The sequence below is a fragment of the Idiotropiscis lumnitzeri genome, chromosome 17, assembly GCF_059441095.1.
Source record: "Idiotropiscis lumnitzeri isolate Australia: NSW breed Sydney's pygmy pipehorse chromosome 17, RoL_Ilum_1.0, whole genome shotgun sequence".
NCBI classification, from domain to species: Eukaryota; Metazoa; Chordata; class Actinopteri; order Syngnathiformes; family Syngnathidae; genus Idiotropiscis; species Idiotropiscis lumnitzeri.
Window position 1 is genome coordinate 9,509,865 of NC_142407.1, and position 20,788 is coordinate 9,530,652.

General features: G+C 40.0%; 1 long non-coding RNA gene across 1 annotated transcript in view; it reads right to left on the reverse strand.

Moving 5' to 3' along the window:
• Positions 1–2,535: 2,535 nt before the first annotated feature.
• Positions 2,536–20,788, reverse strand: part of LOC148320103 (uncharacterized) — a 49,949-nt gene continuing 31,696 nt past the window's right edge. The window contains exon 3 of the long non-coding RNA XR_015839559.1: positions 2,536–4,953. This is a non-coding gene — a long non-coding RNA (uncharacterized LOC148320103). The remainder of the gene's footprint in view (positions 4,954–20,788) is intronic.

The window sequence follows — 20,788 nt, forward strand, 5'->3', positions numbered from 1 at the left end:
CAATGTCTCCTTGGGAACAGCGATTTCAATATCCGTGTATCTCAGCCCATTTTTTTTTCTTGCAACCCACATGCTCAACTCAATACTGTTTTTTTTTCTGTAATAGCCTGGAGGCTTGTTTGTGCAATACAAAGTAGTAAATGCGTGGCGAAAAAAAAAAAAAATTTGATAAGGGCAAGTATAACTAATTTGGGCATTTTGCTGACTGAGAAACGGATCTAAAATGGGACCGGCTAATGGAATCCATGCCAATTAATTCCTTCCTTTTTATTTAAGGACTAAAACTGCCTGCCTTATCATTATTGCTAACCGTGCATGGATGGAAACAGGATGAAACGAAAACTAGCTCGTATGACTGGACCTTTTTATAAAACTATTCAAGAAAATAAAGTGCTCCTTGAAAAATATCGACAATAAAACTATGTCTTGTATGACCCTTGAACTCTTCTTATTATGGCAGTGGGAGTCTGTTCTCTTAGCTCTTCCAAGAAATAAGAATACAAGGTAAATGTTCCTCGTCCTCATCCAGTATGACGCGTGTCAGAGAGGTCCCAGGACGGGGGTCAAATAAGATATTTGCGACCCAAACTACAAACTCTTGAGTTTTTCTCCTAAATACTCAAAATACTACAAAGTTCTTGAATTTTTTTTAGAATTGTATTATTATATTGTATTATTATTATTATTATTATTACATTGTAATTACATTGTAATTTCAGTCACCTGATGTCAGTTCAGACAGTTGTCCACAAAGGCCTGCCGCTTCTTCTCACTGAGGACTCCTCTGAAGTTTACAGGACTCACCTCATAAGTAAAAGAAACGTTGATATCAGTTTAGCGACAAACCATGTTTATCTATTTCATAGCATTGAAAAAATATCTTCCCCAATAGTTTAAAATTCTCCTTGGATGAACTAAAAAAAGACATTGTCAACCAACAGTGTAAAATCTTTCAAATGATCTCAACTTTAAAATCTTCGGCACGTTCGCTCCCTTCCTACTCTATAAGAAAAACACATTCAATAACTAGTGTGTGTTTATTTGCAGGAAACAGCGAAAGAAAAAGCAGTCGCCCCGATCACAGTTGGGGTTGTGAACATGATTGAAGATGCTCAGCAGCATGGTCCAAACGCAGTGCACCTCCAGCCCATCTCCACGACTATCATACTCGAGGGAGGTACTGTCATGGACAATATCAGGGACTTTTCCCCAGGCAGTCTGCCGGTTTGCCCTTCACGTCGACTACCTGAACTCCGTCCATGGCAAACGCATTCATATTCATTCAGGCAGTCTTGGACTGGGAAACAAAATCTTCCCTCCAAAAGTGATCACACTGCGGAACAAGCTAATGCCACAGGCCAGATGAAATTGATGAGTAGACTGCTGGTTTTGTGAAGAAAAAAACACAAAGTTATTGTCGCAAGTTATGTTAATTTAATCACTGCTATGCATTTAACAGCATGAAGCAAATCCACCGCTGAAAATTTTAAAATAAATGTTAATGGCACTCAGTTAATACACTGTTCTTCAGGAATTGTTTTGGGGCTCATTACAGTTGTAATGATGTTTTTTTTTTTTCTTTAATCAAATTAGCCTGTTGTAATTTCTATTGTGGAATTCATATAAGGGAAAAAAAAATTAAATTGACCTGTATATCATGCATGAGTAAAACTAAAGAGAATTAAGTTACTAAAATAGATATGACTTGTTAAGTTGAGTAGATCAAACACAGAATAAATAATTATATAAATATATAATTAATTTAAGTTCATTAATATAATTGATTTAAGTTTTGTTGGTGAAATTCAATTGAACTTTTTCTGTGGCAACAACTTTGCACATTTTTATAGCAGGTCTCACTTTCATTTCTCGGAAGGAAATGCATTTATACGAGCCAACAAAAAAATGTGTTTAACAAAATATTAGGCCCTTATGTGCTTCACTTCACATACAATAGCTTTCTATTTGCTGCCGCAGAAGACATTGAGTTTTATGTGGTGTTTTTTTGGCGCGTTTACAGCCTACAGTAGTCTTTAAATCATTCTGAGGTCTAATTAAGAGTTAAAAAAAAAGCGCATATTGATTGCAATGAGTTGTGGACAGAGCCAATGATGGTTGAATAGTGCCAGAAGCACAACACAAATGCGTCCGCTCAATTTATGCGGAAAAGATTCACATAAAACGACTGCAACTAGTGTAAATGTCTGTGACTACTTGTTCATAAAAAGGGTCATTCTTAACTCAAGGTTATTGTTTATAAAAAGGACATATCTACATTTAGATGAGAAGGATAAATAGGACAACCGGTAAATCCCACTGGTAATTCATTTCATGTCACTTCTGGAATGTTTTTGGGCAGCCAAATTAAATTTTAAAATGAAACAATACATGGCTTCAAATAACCAGTATGAATGGTCATGAGGAGGCCTCTTTACTTCCTGCCTCAAACATTTACAAGTGATAATCAAATAACAGAACAGATTGTGCATATTTTGTTGTGTAGGAGGACCCAAATGCAGCAAAGTAAGGCAGAAGTAACTTAAATGGGAATTTAATGTAAAGAAAACAATGCGGAAAAGTGACTGGGAAAATTAAAATAAATAAATAAATAAATAAAAAATAGCAGGCATCAACGAAACCAAAACGACTTGACTTAACTTAACTTGAGCGAGCCAGACAGCCAGGAGGACAACTGACATGGACAATGAGCCAACAAGAACTGAATGGAAACAAGGAACTAAATGCAAGCAAATGAACGAGACAACGAGGAACACCTGGACAAGAAGCAAAGGCTTACAGGGAGCTGATTGGTTAACGCGAGGGAGTGGTACAGGTGACTACAATAAACTTTAATGAGAGACATTGGAACGCGGGAAAAACGTGAACCTGAATACCAAACCATGACAACAGACAGCTCAAATATTTTCCAAATAAATCTTTTTAAGGGTCTACTCCAGTTTAAAAAAAAAATAAAAAATTTTGCCACATTCGCAAAGTACAGTCCACTATTTTAAAAATCATTTTAAAAATCAATACGCTTGTTCATGTTCATGTGGCAACCACAAGTCACCCCAAAGTACCAGGAACTGAATTCCACAGCACTTGTGAAGCGTAATAGTTGTTGAAAGGCGTTTTAAGGAAGAGTTTTCCGCCATAATTCTTGAATGATCTATTTGGAGTGCCCTAAATAAAAAGTGCTTTTTTTTTTTCTTTCCACGGAAAACTGTTGAGTTTTGTTGATGGAAACCTTGTTGAGCTTGCAAGTGAGCTTTGCTGTCTCCACACCAGACATAAATATGGTATTGATTGGCCATTCTGCACAGCTTCCCCCATAATTCTTCTACCCCATTCGCCATGTGAGGAATTGGTGGACAGTAAACTGTGTCCTGTGGGCAGTTGTCCACCACTGAAAATAGCTCAGTTTGGTACCCGATAAATCATGCTCACACACAAACATCTATTTGTCACCATGAAGGATTTAGCAATTGGAGGGTGAGGATATTGCTTTTTTAATTTGTTTCTCTAAAAGTGATGTTGACGCCAGTCTGTTTAGATTTATTTTTTTGCCTTTGACCATTTAAGATGTCGTATAAGAATATGTGAAAAGTTGGAGAAGGTATACTTCAGCAGTACAAATACGTATCACCATTATTAGTGGAAAAAAATAATTGCAATGACTTAACTTTCAGTCTGACCAGTTCTTTCTGTCGTCTTACTTCATGGAGCTCTCTGTTCTTGCCTTCGGCGGAAAGTTTTGTCGTGATTGGTGTTTTAGTCCCCACTTGGAACGAATAGTTAAGAGTTGTGTAAGCCAGACTTCTTACAGCAGGAGAGGTGAGATTCATCATTATGGCGAGTTGTTTCGACGCTACCGAGGGCATGGTCAGAAAATGACTCAAACTGACACATCCTGGACAGCTTACAGTCGTCTTTAAATAAACGCCTTGCCACCAGCCGAGACCAACCGTTGGCCATCTGGAAAGCCCGGAACCGTCTTTGCGTCAGCGAAGCATGTTTGAATGGCATCTCTGTAGAAATGGAACATGATAACATCTGACCCATGTGGACGCTAAACCGAACCTTAAACGAACACAAAGCACAAACATGGCGATATTATGTCAACGGTGGTGCCGAAGAATAGAAGTTGCAGGAATTGTGTGGCAAAAAAAGTTTACACAGAACCACTTTGCAAGAAAAACAGGTAAATGTGTGTCTTCAGTCCGAAAGGCACCCTAAGGAACTCAAATAGCCCACCACAGCTGTTTTGGGAACGTCCAGGTACCAGGTCCAACTGCTTCCCTGCTAGGTACACAGAGAAATCCTGGATTTGGAAATCAGGGTGGCATTGTTCAGGTGGTCATCACCTGCCATCTGGTTAAGTCACGATGGGCAGTCCGAACATCGGATGACTCCCTGGCGTGGCAAATTTGCTAATACAGACTCAGCAACTACCAGTCTGTCAGGGTTGAGATGTCGGTCACTGGCGTGGATGCGAGGGGTCCTTTGGTGACAACGCAACGCTGTGTTTTATAGTGAGAACGTGGGCGAGGTAAAGTGGGGAACTCACTGAACTTGTCACTCCCGGAGAATGAGCTGGAGAGACCGGACGCAAGGTGTTGAATAGAAAGCATGTGGGTCCGCCAAGTGGCCACCCACGATGTCCGCCAGTTGACCGTGTGTGGAAATGAAAGGAAAGGAGGTGTGGGCCTTGGTCAATGTGTCCTGAGAGTAGATTCTGGTGTCGTTCGCTGATGACAAGAGTGGACCATCTGATCTGGATGACAATACCGTCCTCGTAGCACTGTTGTCACCAAAGAACTTGAGGCTGGAGAGGGTATCCCAGACAAACAACAGCCGGTTCTTCACACCTGCGTCCACGGACATTATTGGTTTGGCAATTCCCGAAGCGACAACGTTGCAAGAGGGATGTCACTTCTTCATCCTTGCGCTGAACTGTGAATCAGAATCAAAGTACCTTTTATTTTCATTGTGCTCCGAGTACAACGAGATTGGAAATCTGCTGTCTGTCCCCATGTGTCAGAGCTCCAGATTATTTTCAATCTGTCTGCCTTTCACATCCTAACCTACCAGGACACGTACACGTGTGTTATTTAACATAGAAATTCAACATTGATAAACTCAGAAATGAACCACATGAAAAAAAGTATCCATTGGACACACACGAATACAGAGATTTCATTTATGGCAGATCTGAATTTACCATCCGTCCACAAAGCCATATTCAGGAAGTGGAATTATTTTTTCCACCTGAAAAGTCCAATATGTGCTACCCTTTAACTTTACTGCTGCTCCCCTCCTGTGGGAAATAACTTGTTGGTTAGATTCTAAATTCCTCAATATGGTCACAAGCTAGTAGGAAACCACATCGGTTTGCAGTCTAAGACAACATCGAAATGCAGTAGGACGGATAAAAACAATAATTTAGCAGTCAGCAAGACCGCAAGGAAAAAACTGTGATTGGACAAAAATGGTTTATTGGCACACCCAAGAGGATATGAGTGCGGGTGTGTGTGTGTGTCTGTTTTTGGTTGGATTAGTAGGCATTTCGTCACTTGTGGCATTTGGAGGTGGTGGGAGTCGAGTCATCAATTTTTTTCCACCAAATTATCTTTGCTTTGTGATAAGCATTGGTTACAGCGCGTTCTTTATATGACATAGACAAGAAGAGATATTTCGTATAACATTGGTAATTATATTTGCAAACGGATGAAAAAGGAAAATGTGTTGAGATTTCGGAATTTAGAATGTCATCGTTGGTGTCAAGCTTTTACCATTTGCATGAGAAGAGCTCTACATACAGTAAATTTCCGTCCCGGCTTGGGGACTGACAAAGGAAAGGCAACGAGAATATCACAGCTTTTTTTCCCCGCTGAAACCAGACTTTGTGTGCGCGAGATTGACTGCAGCTTGTCCAGACAATCATGTCGCTGATACAATAAGACAGAATTAGAATTATCAGGACGATTTTAGCTGAGAATCTGTCGTGGTCATTGGGTCTTTTAAAGCAGATACCCATTTCCCACATAACCATTTAGGAAATTTCTTTTTATATGATGAACCTTTACCATTACAAATTACAATAAATAAAAATGTTCAGTTAAAGGGAATAGCCCAAAATACCAAGTCTGTAAATTCCACAACACATCTTTTTTTTTTTTTTTCCCCACACGTAACATTAAAACAATATACATGTCTTTGAAAAACCACAGTATTTAGAAAATAAAACATCCACATGGTTTATTCATTTAATATTATTCAAATTCGGCGGGCCGGATTAAAACAATTAACGGGCCGCATGTGGCCCCCGGGCCGTAGTTTGCCCACGCCTGCTCTAAATTGTCCCTGGATGTGGTTGTGAGCGCGGACGGTTGTTTGTCTTTGTGTGCCCTGCGATTGGTTGGCAACCAGTTCAGGGTGTACCCTGCCTACTGCCCAAAGACAGCTGGGATAAACTCCAGCATGGCCTCAACGGCGGTTCAGATAATGCATGGATGGACAAGTTTAAACATGTTCAGTTAAGTTCAGAACAGGTCCAAATGAATGAACGATGAAAGCTCGCTCTCCTGGGAATATTCGTCGAATTCAAAGCAGTGGTCAGCCTCAACCTGGACCTGAATATATATATATTAAATAAATATATATTTTCTTTATGCGTACAACTTTTATAATATTTAATGCGGACTCGAATTGCTCATTTTAACGCCCTTCGAGCTTTAGTTCTGTACGCACAAGGGAGCAAAAAAAAAAAAAAAGCGATGATACAGGAATTGTTGACGTGTGCTGCATAAATAATGGATGCACAGATGGAATGGGACAAAGAGAAATTCTCTGCCAAGCGACACATTTCACCTCTGTCTAAAGGGACACCAGAGGCCATAAGGATCATGAAGGTTCCCTCACAGTAAAGTTTTACCCCTAGACAGCATAACAATGAGCTTGTCTGAATCACTGCTGGTCTAAATAAGCGTATATACTGACACGCTTGTGTTTTACAGTGCTGGGTGGTACCAGCCTTCTATAAAACAAAAAAAAAAAAAGATTAAACCTCAAGATGGCCAATGAGGTGGTTTTCACCTTGTTTAATATTCAGTGAAACTGAGGAAAAAATAGAAACATTGTTTAATCATTACATTTGCATACATTTTGAAGAAAGCCAAGGACTTCATTGCGTAAATTAATTTTTTTTCTACATTAAGCCTGACATGAAGTCATTTTTGATGGAAGTGAAGATGTAGTGTGACACCAACAGTCTCACAAGTCAAGGAACTAACTGGTTACTGGTAATTAAAAAATTAAAAAAAGTAAAGTAATGCATCATCGGCTCAAATGAACAAGCCCTTTTCTCTGTTAAGATGCTAAATGCAGTTTGCATTACACCAGGTGTGGGCAAACTACGGACTGGGGGCCACATGTGGCCCGTTAAACGTTGTAATCCGGCCCGCTGAAGTTGAATAAAATGAAATGAATAAACCTTGTTGATGTTTTACTTTCTAAATACTGTAGTTTTTCAGACATATATATCGTTGTAATACTTTTGTTCACTTTCATTTCAAATTAAATGTATTTTTTTTTTCTCCGATGAGGTGAGACTACCAAAACACTCCATCCATCTGCTCCTGGTCCGACCCCTCTGTCAAATTTTAGAACCCATTGTTGCCCGCCAATCAAAAAGTATGCCCACCCCTGCTTTAGAGTGTTCAATCAACCAACCGTGCATGTTTTTGGAATGTGGGAGGAGTTACCCGGAGTACCTGGAGAAAACCCACGCAAGCATGAGGAGAACATGCAAACTCCACACAGGAAGGCCAGAGCTGGAATCGAACCCCTGACCTTTGAACTGTGAGGCCGTGGCGCTAACCAGCCGTGCCTCCGATTTAAACTTGTTTTAAATATAAGATGATACATTCTTAGAATCTCTAACTGCTTCTTGCCTAATGACAGCTGCTCCAACACACCTGCGACCCAAGTGAGACTAAGCAGGACCAAAAAAGAATGGATGGATGGAAATGATTCAGGATTATCCAATAAAAGTGCGTTAGCTAGATCGTCTTGTACTCCTCAACGTCTTCGACACTCCACTGCCGTGACCGAAATTATAACGTCTCTTACTGATCTGTTGCAAAAATTGGGGAATGATTGACTCCTCACTGCTTGTTATACATAGATGGAAAACTTGTGTGTTTCCCAACTCATTGATAAGAGAGCAATTTTGTCCTCGCTAAGAATTGCCATGTCACTTTTCGCTGAGTCCAACAAACTGTAGTAGATAACAGCATTCCAAATGACAGTGTCTTATCTGCCAAAGCTCAAGTGCATTCGCTAAGGGTGGAACTGGAGATACGCCAGAGACATTAATGTCGAAAGTTTTGGCACTTTTTGCTTGCTCTTAAGGACCCATTAGTTTGCCGATTCCATTGCAAACCCCCGCAGGATCAATTTGCGAAGCTCCAATGCCAAGAAATATGTGGAGATGGAGCGCATCCACGTAAATTATTAATATACAAAATATTTTCTTTCTAATCAATTATCGAGTTCAAGGTGACCTTACAGTAGGTAATTTATTTAAAATGCCGGAGTAGACGTTATATAAAGCGCACCGTATGTGCATGAAGCTGTCCTTCCACGTAAAAAGGAAAAAAAAAATGTCTCTGAGTAGCGCATCCAATTAATGTCATTGCCGCTAATGAAAATAGCTTGTTTTGAAAATGTGGTTTCTGTAATTACTTATCTGCAACGGAAATAATTAATTACAAGTAAATCAAATTTCAGCATCTATTAAAGTGTCGTGACCAAGACATGCAACAAGACGCAATTAATGCTTTTGAGATGTTTATTTGTAGTCTTCTGATACACAACAGCGCTCGATCTAATACAGGATGCTCTCACACTTTGCAAAAGGTGCTGTGCAATTTTACTCCCCCTATTCAACTGCCCGCTTTCTCACAAGGGTAGTGGAAAATGGAGGGCTCCCGGGATTAAGGCGGCATTTGATTACATGGCGCTATAAAGTGCGGCGTCGGAAAAGACTCAGGTAATACGTGCAGTGCGTGTATCGGAAAAAGCCCACTTCATTCCCCGGCCTTCTCCGTGACACCAGCTGATCCCCGGTTTCTCGATAATATGCCGCACCGTATTAAAAAGACGTCCCGTGCTATTTCTGTATTTAACATAAGGCTTGCCCGCGAGCATGCATGCTTGAGGACACAGGCTGGGACAGACGGTGGCTCACCTTGCTCACGTCCCGATCGCCAACTACGTTTTTTTTTTTTTTACTGCAGCAACTTTAAGATACGCTATCGGCGCTAGAATTACCTCTGTTAGCAGAAGACTTTCCCTCCAATGGTTCCTCGCCAAAAGGTTTAGAATGCGTTCATTCCAATTACAAGGCCTCGAAATAGTCCTGTATTGTTCATTTTTGTCACTACCTCCCCGGGTCGGGAGTGGGTAATTTGCGTGCCTGCTGCCTTCCTTGCCAGCCTGGCATGGCAAGGTAAAATGCTTTTGATTGTTTTCCTTAATTAGTGCCGCGATGGGTTGGGGAGAAAGGGTGGGAGTGAATTGTAAACTGGTAATTAAAATGTTCATATAAACTATGGTGACAAAATCAGGAGCATATTTAAATCCATTTTGATTTTAGTAACCATTGATTCAATCCCAATAGCAGCCGTCTCTGCATTGCCACCCTGTAAAACTGTGTTTGAAGAGAAAAACAAGAAAAAAAAAAGCCTTTGCGCAGTTATTGAGTGTTATTGGCCGTTTTGTCCCAGTGTTGGGACAAAAGTTGCGTAACCTTAACCTTATTGTGACGATAACTCTTGCACTTATTCCCAATTTTGGCTTATGGTACCTCATAAGAAAATAAGAAAAGAAAATACAGATGCATTGACACAGTATACGGCATCGGGAGTATCTGGTAGTGATGGGAAAAAGAAGCTTCAAATTTGCTTCATGAACCAGTTGTTGTATTTTTGTGTCCTGTAGATGGCACTGTTGGTTTAAATAAAGGGTTTAAAAAAATGGCTTTCAGCCCAATGTTGAACAGAGAGCGCCATCTACTGGAATCCCAAAAATACTACAAGTGGTTCATGAAGCAGATTTGAAGCTTCATTTATCCATCACTAGTATCTGGGGATTTAATAAGTTACTGAAGGATATACTCTTTTACTGAGTGACAAGCTAATGTCATCCAGAGTGGAACTTTTAAAGTAAACGAACATCAGTTGTCATTCAACAGAACTGTCCATTCAAAAGCGATTTCAGGTTAACCAAACGCGTCGAAACTATGTTGCATTTTGTGCATTAACATAGACAATAAATCAGCGTGCTGTAAGTTGTCGCACTTTATTTTGATGTAGCTAGGAATTATTTCTGGAAACAACGGTTGTTTACCAACCGTTCTTTCCACCACATAATAAATGGAAGAGCGCTGGATGTCACACATTTGCTTTATTTCCCAAAGGAATATCGAAGTTGCACAGCAGCACCGTACTGTAAATCACAAAAGCACTTTATCGTGACTTCAGTTTTCGCGTTGCTCCATACGGACGATGAATTTTGCCCACTAAAAACATAACTCGCATTATGCACATTTATTGCACTTATTTTGTAATCTACTACACCGTATATAACTTGAAATAGCTGTCCTAGACGACAGACCAGCTCCCTATTACAAGTCAATGCATGACTTAATCACGTCATTTTGATCTCAATACTTGCTTAATCTTGCGTGAAATAAAACGTTTAAAGCAATTATAATGCATTTTTGGCTGACGGATCAGGTTAAACTTCATTTAACATACGGATGAATGATTCATTTTTTTAAAATCGTTTCATACAATCAATTAAACGTGATGGCTTTGAATTCATCGCATTATGCATATGCCAGCAAAAAAACGATGTCTTGATCACAGAGACCGGCTTGCCCTATCATGGGCAAAAATAAATAAATGAATAATGGGGTGAATAAGAATATCTCTTTCTTTCAAATCATTTCCACTGACCACATTTTGGTGAGTTAATTAAGATCTAGCACGAGCAAGAAAGCGTTATGCCGCTGAAAGATGTTTAATTCATTGACCGGTACTTTCTTGTATTTCCGTGCGTTCTATTGACTGGAAATACAAAGAATGAAATTAACGACAGAAATGTACGCAGCACCAGTGTCAAACTCATTGTAGATTGAGGCATACTCACCGAGTGAAAATTGTAGTCATGCATCACCGGACTCAAAATCAAGCTCCTCCCGTAGCCATCTCAATCCCCAGACCTCAACCCCACTGAAAACCTGTTGAGTGTGCTAAAAAGGAGAGGACCGATGTTGGCCGAATGATGTAGAGATACTGTGCAAAGAGGAATGGTCTAATGCAGGGGTGGGCAAACTTTTTGATTGGCGGGCCACAATGGGTTCTAAAATTTGACTAAGGGGCCAGAGCAGGAGCAGATGGATGGAGCGTTTTGGTAACTTCACCTCATGGGAGGAAAAAAAATAAATAAATTTAATTTTAAATGAAAGTAAACAAAAGCATTACAACAATTTATATGTCTTTGAAAAAAACCCACAGTATTTAGAAAATAAAACATAAACAAGGTTTATGAATTTAATTTTTTTTCATGTTCGGCGGGCCGGATTAAAACGTTTAACGGGCCACATGTGGCCCCCGGGCCGTAGTTTGCCCGCTCCTGGACTCTAATGTATTTTATTTTATTTTTTTAAATATGTTCCCATTGAATAAATGCACTTGAATTAAAGGTGAAAATTGCAAATGGTAAAAAGGTTTACACAAAATGAAGTCTATATTGAAGTCTAAGTAATAAGTGCTCTACTTTTAAGGTAAAAGGTCAGCATAGTCATCTTAGTGATCCTTTTCAGCTTTCTAGCAGCCATATTTTTTTCAAAACTTTTTCCAGGAGTTTTTAAGTTTTTTTTTAAATTTTATTATTTTTTTATTTTTTTTTTTGCTGGAGCTGATTCTAAAACAGCTTCAATGCAGCATATGATAGCACTGTATGAGTTGCAGCTTTAAACTGAGTTTCCTCAGTGATCATTTTAGGGGCTGCGGGGACTACACACTGGAAGATTTCTAGCTTTAAATTAGTTTTAGCTTTGAAAAGTTTCATTCTCCCAAGCACACACTGTTTGTAATATTTTTACAGAAACTTCTTGTTTTCATCCTTGCAAGCCTCAGAGAAAAGTCTGAGCTGCAAGATAATGATTAACCAAGAATGTACCAAAGTAACGCCAGTCTTGGTTTGTAGGAATTTTCTTGAACTTGTCTAATTCGATTGAGTATCTCTCACAGTAAAATTCTTGAGCATGTTTTATTTGAGTCACTTTTTTTTTTTCACCAAATATGCTCCTGCTTGTTTTTAGATATTTTATCATCCGCTATTATCATATCACAGAATTGTATTTGATCAGAACATTTGACCACCGTGTCTCTAAACTTGTCCAGTCATGCTCTCTTCAGTTCATAATTATTGCCAGAATAACAAATCAGTTCTTGGGTTAATCCACACATTAAACGTTTACCTTTTATTACTATAAATCCCTCCCTCCAAAGCTGCCTCTCTCAGTCTTCTATCGCTTGCAGTTTCTCCAAAATACAGCGGCTAAATTTCACACAACAACCAGCCGCGGGTCTCACATCGCACCTGATCTTGCATCCCTCCATTGGCTTCCAGTCAAATTCAGCCTCTAAGATCTTTTTGATTACTTGCAAAGCATGACATGACCTACCTACATCTGTGAGCGCCTTCGCACGCATTCCACTCCACGACCTCTCCGCTCCAAAAACCTCTATCCTTCCCCCGCACAAACCATCAATGAAAAACTGAACATGCATTTGCATTTTTAGACGCGACTCCATGAAACCATCTTCCACAATCTGTTAGATATGCCAAATCCTTGGACTGTTTCAAACAATGATTGAAAAGCTATTTATATCATCAAGCGTTTCCGTATATTGATAGACGTCCTTTTTGTTCATAAGCCCCGTTTTTATTTTTATTCTGGTTTCATTTTATTTTTATGCTAGTTCCTAGTTGATTTGCCTCCATATTTGTTTTATCTGTTTGTCTATTTATTTTCTGTTCTAACCTACCGGTCTCAATTTTGCATGTGTATAATAATAGTACTAATTAAAAATATAATAATAATAATAATAATAATAATAATATATGGAGAAGAAAAATAATTTTATTTAGTGGGAATTTACAAAATATGGGTTCAAATCCGAACAAAATTCCATGATCGAACACTGTATTAAATATTTTGGAGGCATCAATGTGGGCATTGAATTTGCCACAAAGGAGAACAGTAGAAGACATTACATAAATGGATGCTAGCAACATTGAGAATTCATTGAGGAAAACAGCAGAAGTTTTTTTTAGGTCAATCGAAGAGAACAATAATACTGGAGGGGTTTTTGGTCCAAAGAATTGGGAAGACTGCCAGGAGTGACTTTTGATGTTTTTATGGCAAATGAGATCCAGACTGTCTCACCTCCTAAAATAAATAAATAAATAAATCCTAAAACCCGTTGAAGAGGCCTCATTTCGCTGCCACGCCTCAGTGCGACATGTCCAGGTGCATGTCTGGAATTAGGGCAGAGATGAGTCGGGCATTTATCTGAGAGAAATCTTATGCTGAGCAGATTTTGAGGCAGGAGAGTGATGTCTTAAGTAGCGACTTGGAGCAGGTTAGACAGTACATCGTGACTGACGTGGGCGCCGTGGAGGGAATGGCGCAGTGGGCAAGTAGGAGTGGCATTCAGCCTGCGGTTGAAAAATGCAGGAGAGGTTTTTTTTTTTTTAATTTATTTTTTTTTTTTTTTGTATTATAGGAAACTGCTGTGAAAGTGACCTGGGGATAGAGAGGTCTGACAGTCAAATGGGTTTACGTTGGATGACCAATGGCGAGACTTGTAATTACAGCAGGAGCCTGTGGGGAGAGTGATCCTCCTCCACCAACTCAAGGGAAGAAGGAAAAGAAGGCGACGGCACGAGGGAGGGCACATGGCATGTAAAAACACGTGCACACGTTCTGATCGTGTACGTGATCCATAGTGTGTACAGAACACTGCTAATTGGTTATCAGCATGCGCCGGCCTAATTTGCTCGGGTAAAATCTGTCATGTCAGGAGAGTAATGTAAAATCCACGGATAGCGCAGGCGGACTGGGGCCAGCAGTGAAAGTGGAAATGTTGGTTCGGCAGGAGGCTGCTGATAAAAATGCACTTTTAATATCGCAAACAGACTATTGAAATCAGCGTGGCAGGATTGCACTCGACTATATCTGTGTTCCCGATGTGTAGAAAATGTTTCATGAATCTGGAATTTTATTTAGCTTTTCTGTTGCAGTGGCTTTCTAGAAGACCGTGGGTGGTGGCGTTTAAAAAAAAAAAAAAAGCAATTACTCCTGGTTGTGGATTTTCCCAGGAGGAAGAGGTGACGGAAAAACCATGACGAGGGGGTCCTGGATTAGAACCTTCAAACCTGCTTCATGAAGCAGTTGTAGTATTTTTGTCCTCCACTAGATGGCACTCTCTGTTCAACATTGGGCTGAAAGCACACTCACTTGACATTTTTTAAACCCTTTATTTAAACCAACAGTGCCATCTACAGGACTCAAAAAATATAACAACTGGTTCATGAAGCAAATTTGAAGCTTCATTTTCCCATCACTACAGATTAGTCTTCCTCCTCCTTTTCTAACCACTGTGGGCCATGATGGGAGTGGAGGTGTATGACCCAAACCTTGAGTTTGACTCGCAAGTGTAAGAAGCATCAGTACTTTTACTTTCACCTTTAGTTCGCCACTTTTGCATGGCCCTCTGCGACAGCAACGAGTCTCCCGGGGTGGAACTAAAGAGGCAAGCCTGGATGTAGTTGCGTGTTTTCAAAAGTGATGTATAAATAAAACCTTACTTACTGACTCACTTACTTGCTTACTTACAGGAGTGGACCCGTCTCAAAATTTTGCCAGTCTGTCATCATCAATCAGTCATTATTTCAGGCTGACCCATTTCGTCCGTCGTCAGTCAGTCTCTCTATCAAGGTTATTTTAAAATTATCACTAAATAACCGTATTTCTCCGCAATTTTAGGTACTTCAATCACAAAAAAAGGTTGGCAAAGCAAGGTACATTTTTATTAATTTATGAGCGCCTGCACTAGTCAATACCCTGTGGCATTATAGGAAATGATGCTGAATGGAACCAATTCATCCATCCATCCATCATCTGTACCGCTTCTCCTCACTAGGGTCGCGGGGGGTGCTGGAGCCTATCCCAGCTATCTTCGGGCAGTAGCCGGGGGACACCATGAACTGGTTGCCAGCCAATTGCAGGGCACACAGAGACAAACAACCATCCGCGCTCACACTCATACCTAGGTGGAACCAATTCACTGCAGAAAATTAAACCATAAAAATGAATAATAAACAATGCTTAAGCACTTAAGTTTTGAATGTATTGGTTTAATGTCGGCCAAAGGCTAAAAAAAAAAGTATCTTCTCTCTACTTGCTAATGCGCACGTCAATATCCCTTGGCATTATGGGAAAATATGCTCTTTTTAGCATTTAACTTGTTTACTACCATTGACGGATAAACACGTCAAAGATCCATTTTTAATTTTCTCGGCTAGTAGTGAATGAGTTAAGTACTTCCGCGTGTACCAGAACGATACAGGCCTTCGAATTCTCGAGTTATAAACCATATTTGTGAAATATTTTAATTAACTGGTTTATGGTAACTATACGTACCCAAATCTGTTTCACTGTAGTAAGCTGCTTTTTCGCAAATGCATTTGGCCACACAAAAAATATTCAAAACGTTTTGATAGTTCTTCACATTTTGTGCATTTGCGACACGCTAAATGACGGGAAGTCATCATTAGAAGACGTCTCCCGGAAATTATGACCGGAGTGACATCTCATTACCCGAAAGGATTTGTACATCCTCCCGCCACGCGCTTTTCTCAATCTCTTTCGGGAATTTCTGATAGGAGGTGCAAGCATGTAAACAGAGGAGCAAGGACCAAGGAACATGCGATTAGAGTAATGAGGTGCACTCTGGGAGTCGACGGGGCAGTGGGCTGGCCCAGACGCTGGGCTTCTGCTTGAAGACTGGATGTTCTGTATGAGGCGGAATTTCTCTTTGATTAATAATGAAATAAGTGAATCAGCAATCTCCATCCATTCTCTTCCGCTTATCCAAGGTCGGGTCACGGGCGCGGCAGCTTAAGCAGGGAAGCCCAGACTTCTCTCTCTCTCCAGCCACATCGTCCAGCTCCTCCTAGGGGAGCGTTCCCAAGAATGCTGGGAGACTACTCTCCCCTGCGGGTCCTGGGTCATCCTCAGGCCTCCTGCTAGTAGTGAAAGTAATAAGTGAAGCTTCAAATCTGCTTCATGAAGCAGTTGTAGTATTTTGGGACTCCAGTAGATGGCGCTCTCTGTTTAACATTGGGCTGAAAGCCATTTTTTTAAACCCTTTATTTAAACCAACAGTGCCATCTACAGGACACAAAAATACAACAACTGGTTCATGAAGCAAATTTGAAGCTTCATTTTCCCCATCACTACCTGGCAGCAATCATCAATCTTTAAGTATAAATCTCCACGGGAGCATTTTCCAAGTTTTTCACTCCGTTCTTCGGAACTGATCCAGAGACTTTACTGATCCCCAGCAACTTTGTCTTGTTTAAAAACAACTTGCGTTGTGTTTGGCGACGCTCTTCTATCACTCTGCGGTTTCTCTCCCCAACGAGCAGTCACAGCTGCAGAGTTACCCCCCCCCCCCCACCCAGTCACACTCACAGCAGGTCACACAGTAGCCTCATGCAGAAGCGCCCCCCTGATAACAAGCTGCACATACATAGCAGATATTATGAATGTTGTCGACTGCATTTTGGCAAAGCCATTTGATAAATAGACACATTGTTGAAGTCGGCTGGGAAAAAAAATGAACGTCCCCCACGTTGAATGACCAGCGGTCGCTACTGTGCACAGTGGTTACTCGTCACCCTTTAAAGACCAATTGTGAAGTAAATTTGACCAACTGTATTTTGAGTAATAAATCTATTTTAGAAATACTTCATCTGCCTATAAGCAAAAATAAATAAAAAATGCAAAGTAATTACAACCTTTTGAGGTCAGTAATATTGCTAATCAGCTAATATTGTATGCCAATGCTTAATTAAATTGTAATTACACAGTATGTTTGTAGAATCACACCTGAATCGTTATACAACATTGTAGTAAATGTAATTCAAGAAATTTTATTCATTTTAAGTTATTGGATCGAAAATGATGGCACAAACTGGTTATCAGGATTGCTTTTGCAACAAACATTTAAAGTAACAAGGAGTAGGAGTTTTATTTTTAATGTCATGTGCCACACGCAAAACATACTGCTGTTTCCTATATTTATATAGATCACCTCTCCACAGGTTCATTGAAATCTGTTAGGTGTGTTTTGTACAACCTGTTAATTAGAACTACATCAGGGGTGAAAACAGACACATGTTCCTGCAACATTTTGAGATAAAAAAAAAATGGAACTCATTAGCACAGTCGTTGTTTCTCTGAGGATTTACGGGGTGTTTTTAGAGTTATAGTATAACTCTAAAAACGTGGCGGCAATGTGAAGAAATGTAACTGATAAACACAGCAGGAAGATTGCCCGAATCATTAATTTATATTGCAGGATTTGACATACCATTGTTTTTTCCATACCATACAACGTCAAGACACCAGGAAGTCAAAACCTCCCAAAAAAAAAATTGTTTTTATACTCAGACTCTGAGAAATTATACATGTTCCAATCTTGAAATAACCTGCACCGTGCATATTTCGGAGAAAGCCAGATCACACGGGAAAAAAAAAACCAAAAAAATGCTCAAGCACCACTGGAGGATTTGAACTTAGAACCTCCTCACTGACAGGCTGGCGTTCTAACTTGTAAGAGCAAAAATATTTTACACAACTTTGCCTTCCAACCTCAGATGGTGGGCCTCTGATGAAAAAGTTGCGTAACCTTATTGTTTGTGAGGCAGTAAATCCCAGGCTTCTTCAGCTGACTGAATCTATTGAGTGGCTGCTCTTTATTCAGTCTGTCCATGTTTTTGCTTGGGTATTAGCTTTCCTTGGTCTGAGGCCGGTCCATTGTCAGCCGGTTCTGCCCGTTCTTGCATGATATGAATAAAGATTAGCAGCGCTTGTTGATATAAACCACCCAGGAAATGATGTGGCTGTCACGGCATGTATCGACAAAATAAATGGGAAAGACAATCTTCCGTGAGCAACTGGATGGTATGTTGCCGCAACCAATCAAAAAAGACGTTGATTTAAGTGAAATGGAATTGTTCATTTCAGCATTTTACAATCAATACGCGCTCGTCCGCTTTTAGCGGCATGGGTAATGGTTCCCGGCCACATAATTTGGTCCCGCCCCCCCCCCCTGTTGCTCTATTCGTATCCTCGTTTGTATGGTACGTCAGGTGTGATTAATGCGCGGTGTACAACAAACAATGTCATTGGAAATTGCCATTTCTGAATGCATTGCCGCCTTGGCTTGAAATGGAGTTTTGGCGAGGGTCGGCAGATTCACCCACGCTGATCTAAGATCATCATAAGAATGATGAGGCTTCAAAACGCCAAACACATTGCAATGACAAGTGAATTGCTGTCATTTTAGAATATATTTGGTAGAAAAATGCAAGGTATATTTACTTTAATTATGATGACAGAAATAATTCATTTTTTAATCTGTGTTTTTTTTTTTTTACGTATTGATAGAATATACTTCAATCGACATTTTATGGCAAGACGGTCTCATCACCTGATGGGTGCACTCGGGTTGTTCACTCTTGACTCTAATTAAGACCACATATCTTGGATTTTGCTGAGGTCGGGGACAGGGGTTTCATTTAAAAACCATTAAGGCACCACACATAATAAAGGGACCTGTACCGCATGCAATGAAGATATCATTCCAATTAAGTCTTATCTTTGTGTGATTTCTCCAGCACAAATCCACATTATAATTCTTTGATAACAAGCACTTTGGAAAACTGAGCCACAAAATGATATATTCTTTTGCAATGATTACCAATGTAACATGAGATCGGATACAGACAGGTCCACGTCCGTAAAACACTTTTTTTTTTATCTCAATTGTTGCATAAAGCTGAAAATGGAACATCTAAATAATATATTGCAATAACATTATTGATATTGCAAAATCAAAATAAATCAATCAGGCAGTTCTGAGAATGACTAATAGCAACAAAGCAAAGTTCAACTCAGAAAAACCATCGATGTTTTTTTTGTTTTTTTTTAAATCTCACGGGGCCCGAAAATGTCATCGTAATTCTGATTGCTGCTCAAACATGCAAAGCCAAGTGTCGCTTTCATTCCTAGTAGGAAGCATAGTCTCAATGCATACAGATGTGGAACGCAGACTATGCATGGAGCGAGTGATAAGTAAACATGTGCTTTTAGTACGTCAGCCATCAGCAGACGGTCTGACCTCGACCTTAATAATCATCCAGCATTTCATTTTCTTGGTCTTCATGATTTATTCGGTGGCAGTATAACTTGCATTACGTATTTAAGACTGAGCAGATTTCAGCTACAGTTCACTCATCCATGAACCTCACTCTCTTGGAAACTGTTCCTTTAATAGGTTGGTCCACACTGCCGGGAAGGTGCCCAAGCGTTTATGATGAACATAAAAGCAGAGTACGAGAATGAAAGGTTGCACAAAATTAACATCTGTTGGCTGATTTCAAATGACTGCATCACACAAAATCTGAGAACAAGCGCGGTAGTTTGAAAGCACATTTCTTGAAAGCGCACAGTCAGTCTGAGTTTGAGAATAATTCCGACTGGAGTGGAAGAAATAGGTGCAAGGCAAGCAATACTTTTGGAGTGCAAAAGTTCATTTCAGTTTGGAGCAAGCGATTCCCGCGAGTCGAGAGAAAGCAAAGGTTATTTGATGATTTGGGAGTGAAGGGTTTTCGTTTAATCAAAGACTCCAGAATGGTTGTTTGTCGACATGTGCTCTGCGATTGGCTGACGACCTGTTCTGAGCGAAACCCCGCCTGCAACCTGGGATAGGATCCTGCTTAGCTATGAGACCAGTGAGGATGAGTGGGAACGAAAACGGATGTTCACATATCTTGACATACAAGAATCGGCTCCCTGATTAAAGATGGAAATGCCACAGCCATCGGCAGCATTCGGAATGGCGGTGGTCATTGGCATGAATGCCCTGCCAAACGGAGTCATTTCCATCACAGTATTAAACGTGGGTGCTAACTATGCTCTAATCCTTTCGTATAATCTGACTGGAAAGTCCTTTTGTGAGACACGTCGGAACTGTTTTAAATTCTGAAAACGCATGATGTGTCTCCTTTTCAATAAATGGGTCAAGACTGTCATGACCTTAGTTTTATTTTCTTGAGTGGGTGCTGTGAGAGGAGGAGGGTGTGAATGTGACAGCATATGCTTTTATTGAATGGATGCATTGGTGAATTAGAAAATTTCTCAAATTGGGAGTGAGCAAATTTTATTGCATGATAATCTATGTTTTTAGCATTTTTGCAAATTTTCGTATTCACAATGCATACAGATAATTTACATTTACTCTACATTTTTGGTTGAGGTATGATGCAAATTTGGGGAAGCGACAAGGGTATTTAATTGAAGAAACAAAAAGCAAACAAGAAAAAAAAAATTTAAATATCAAAGTACAAAGCAACATGGGGT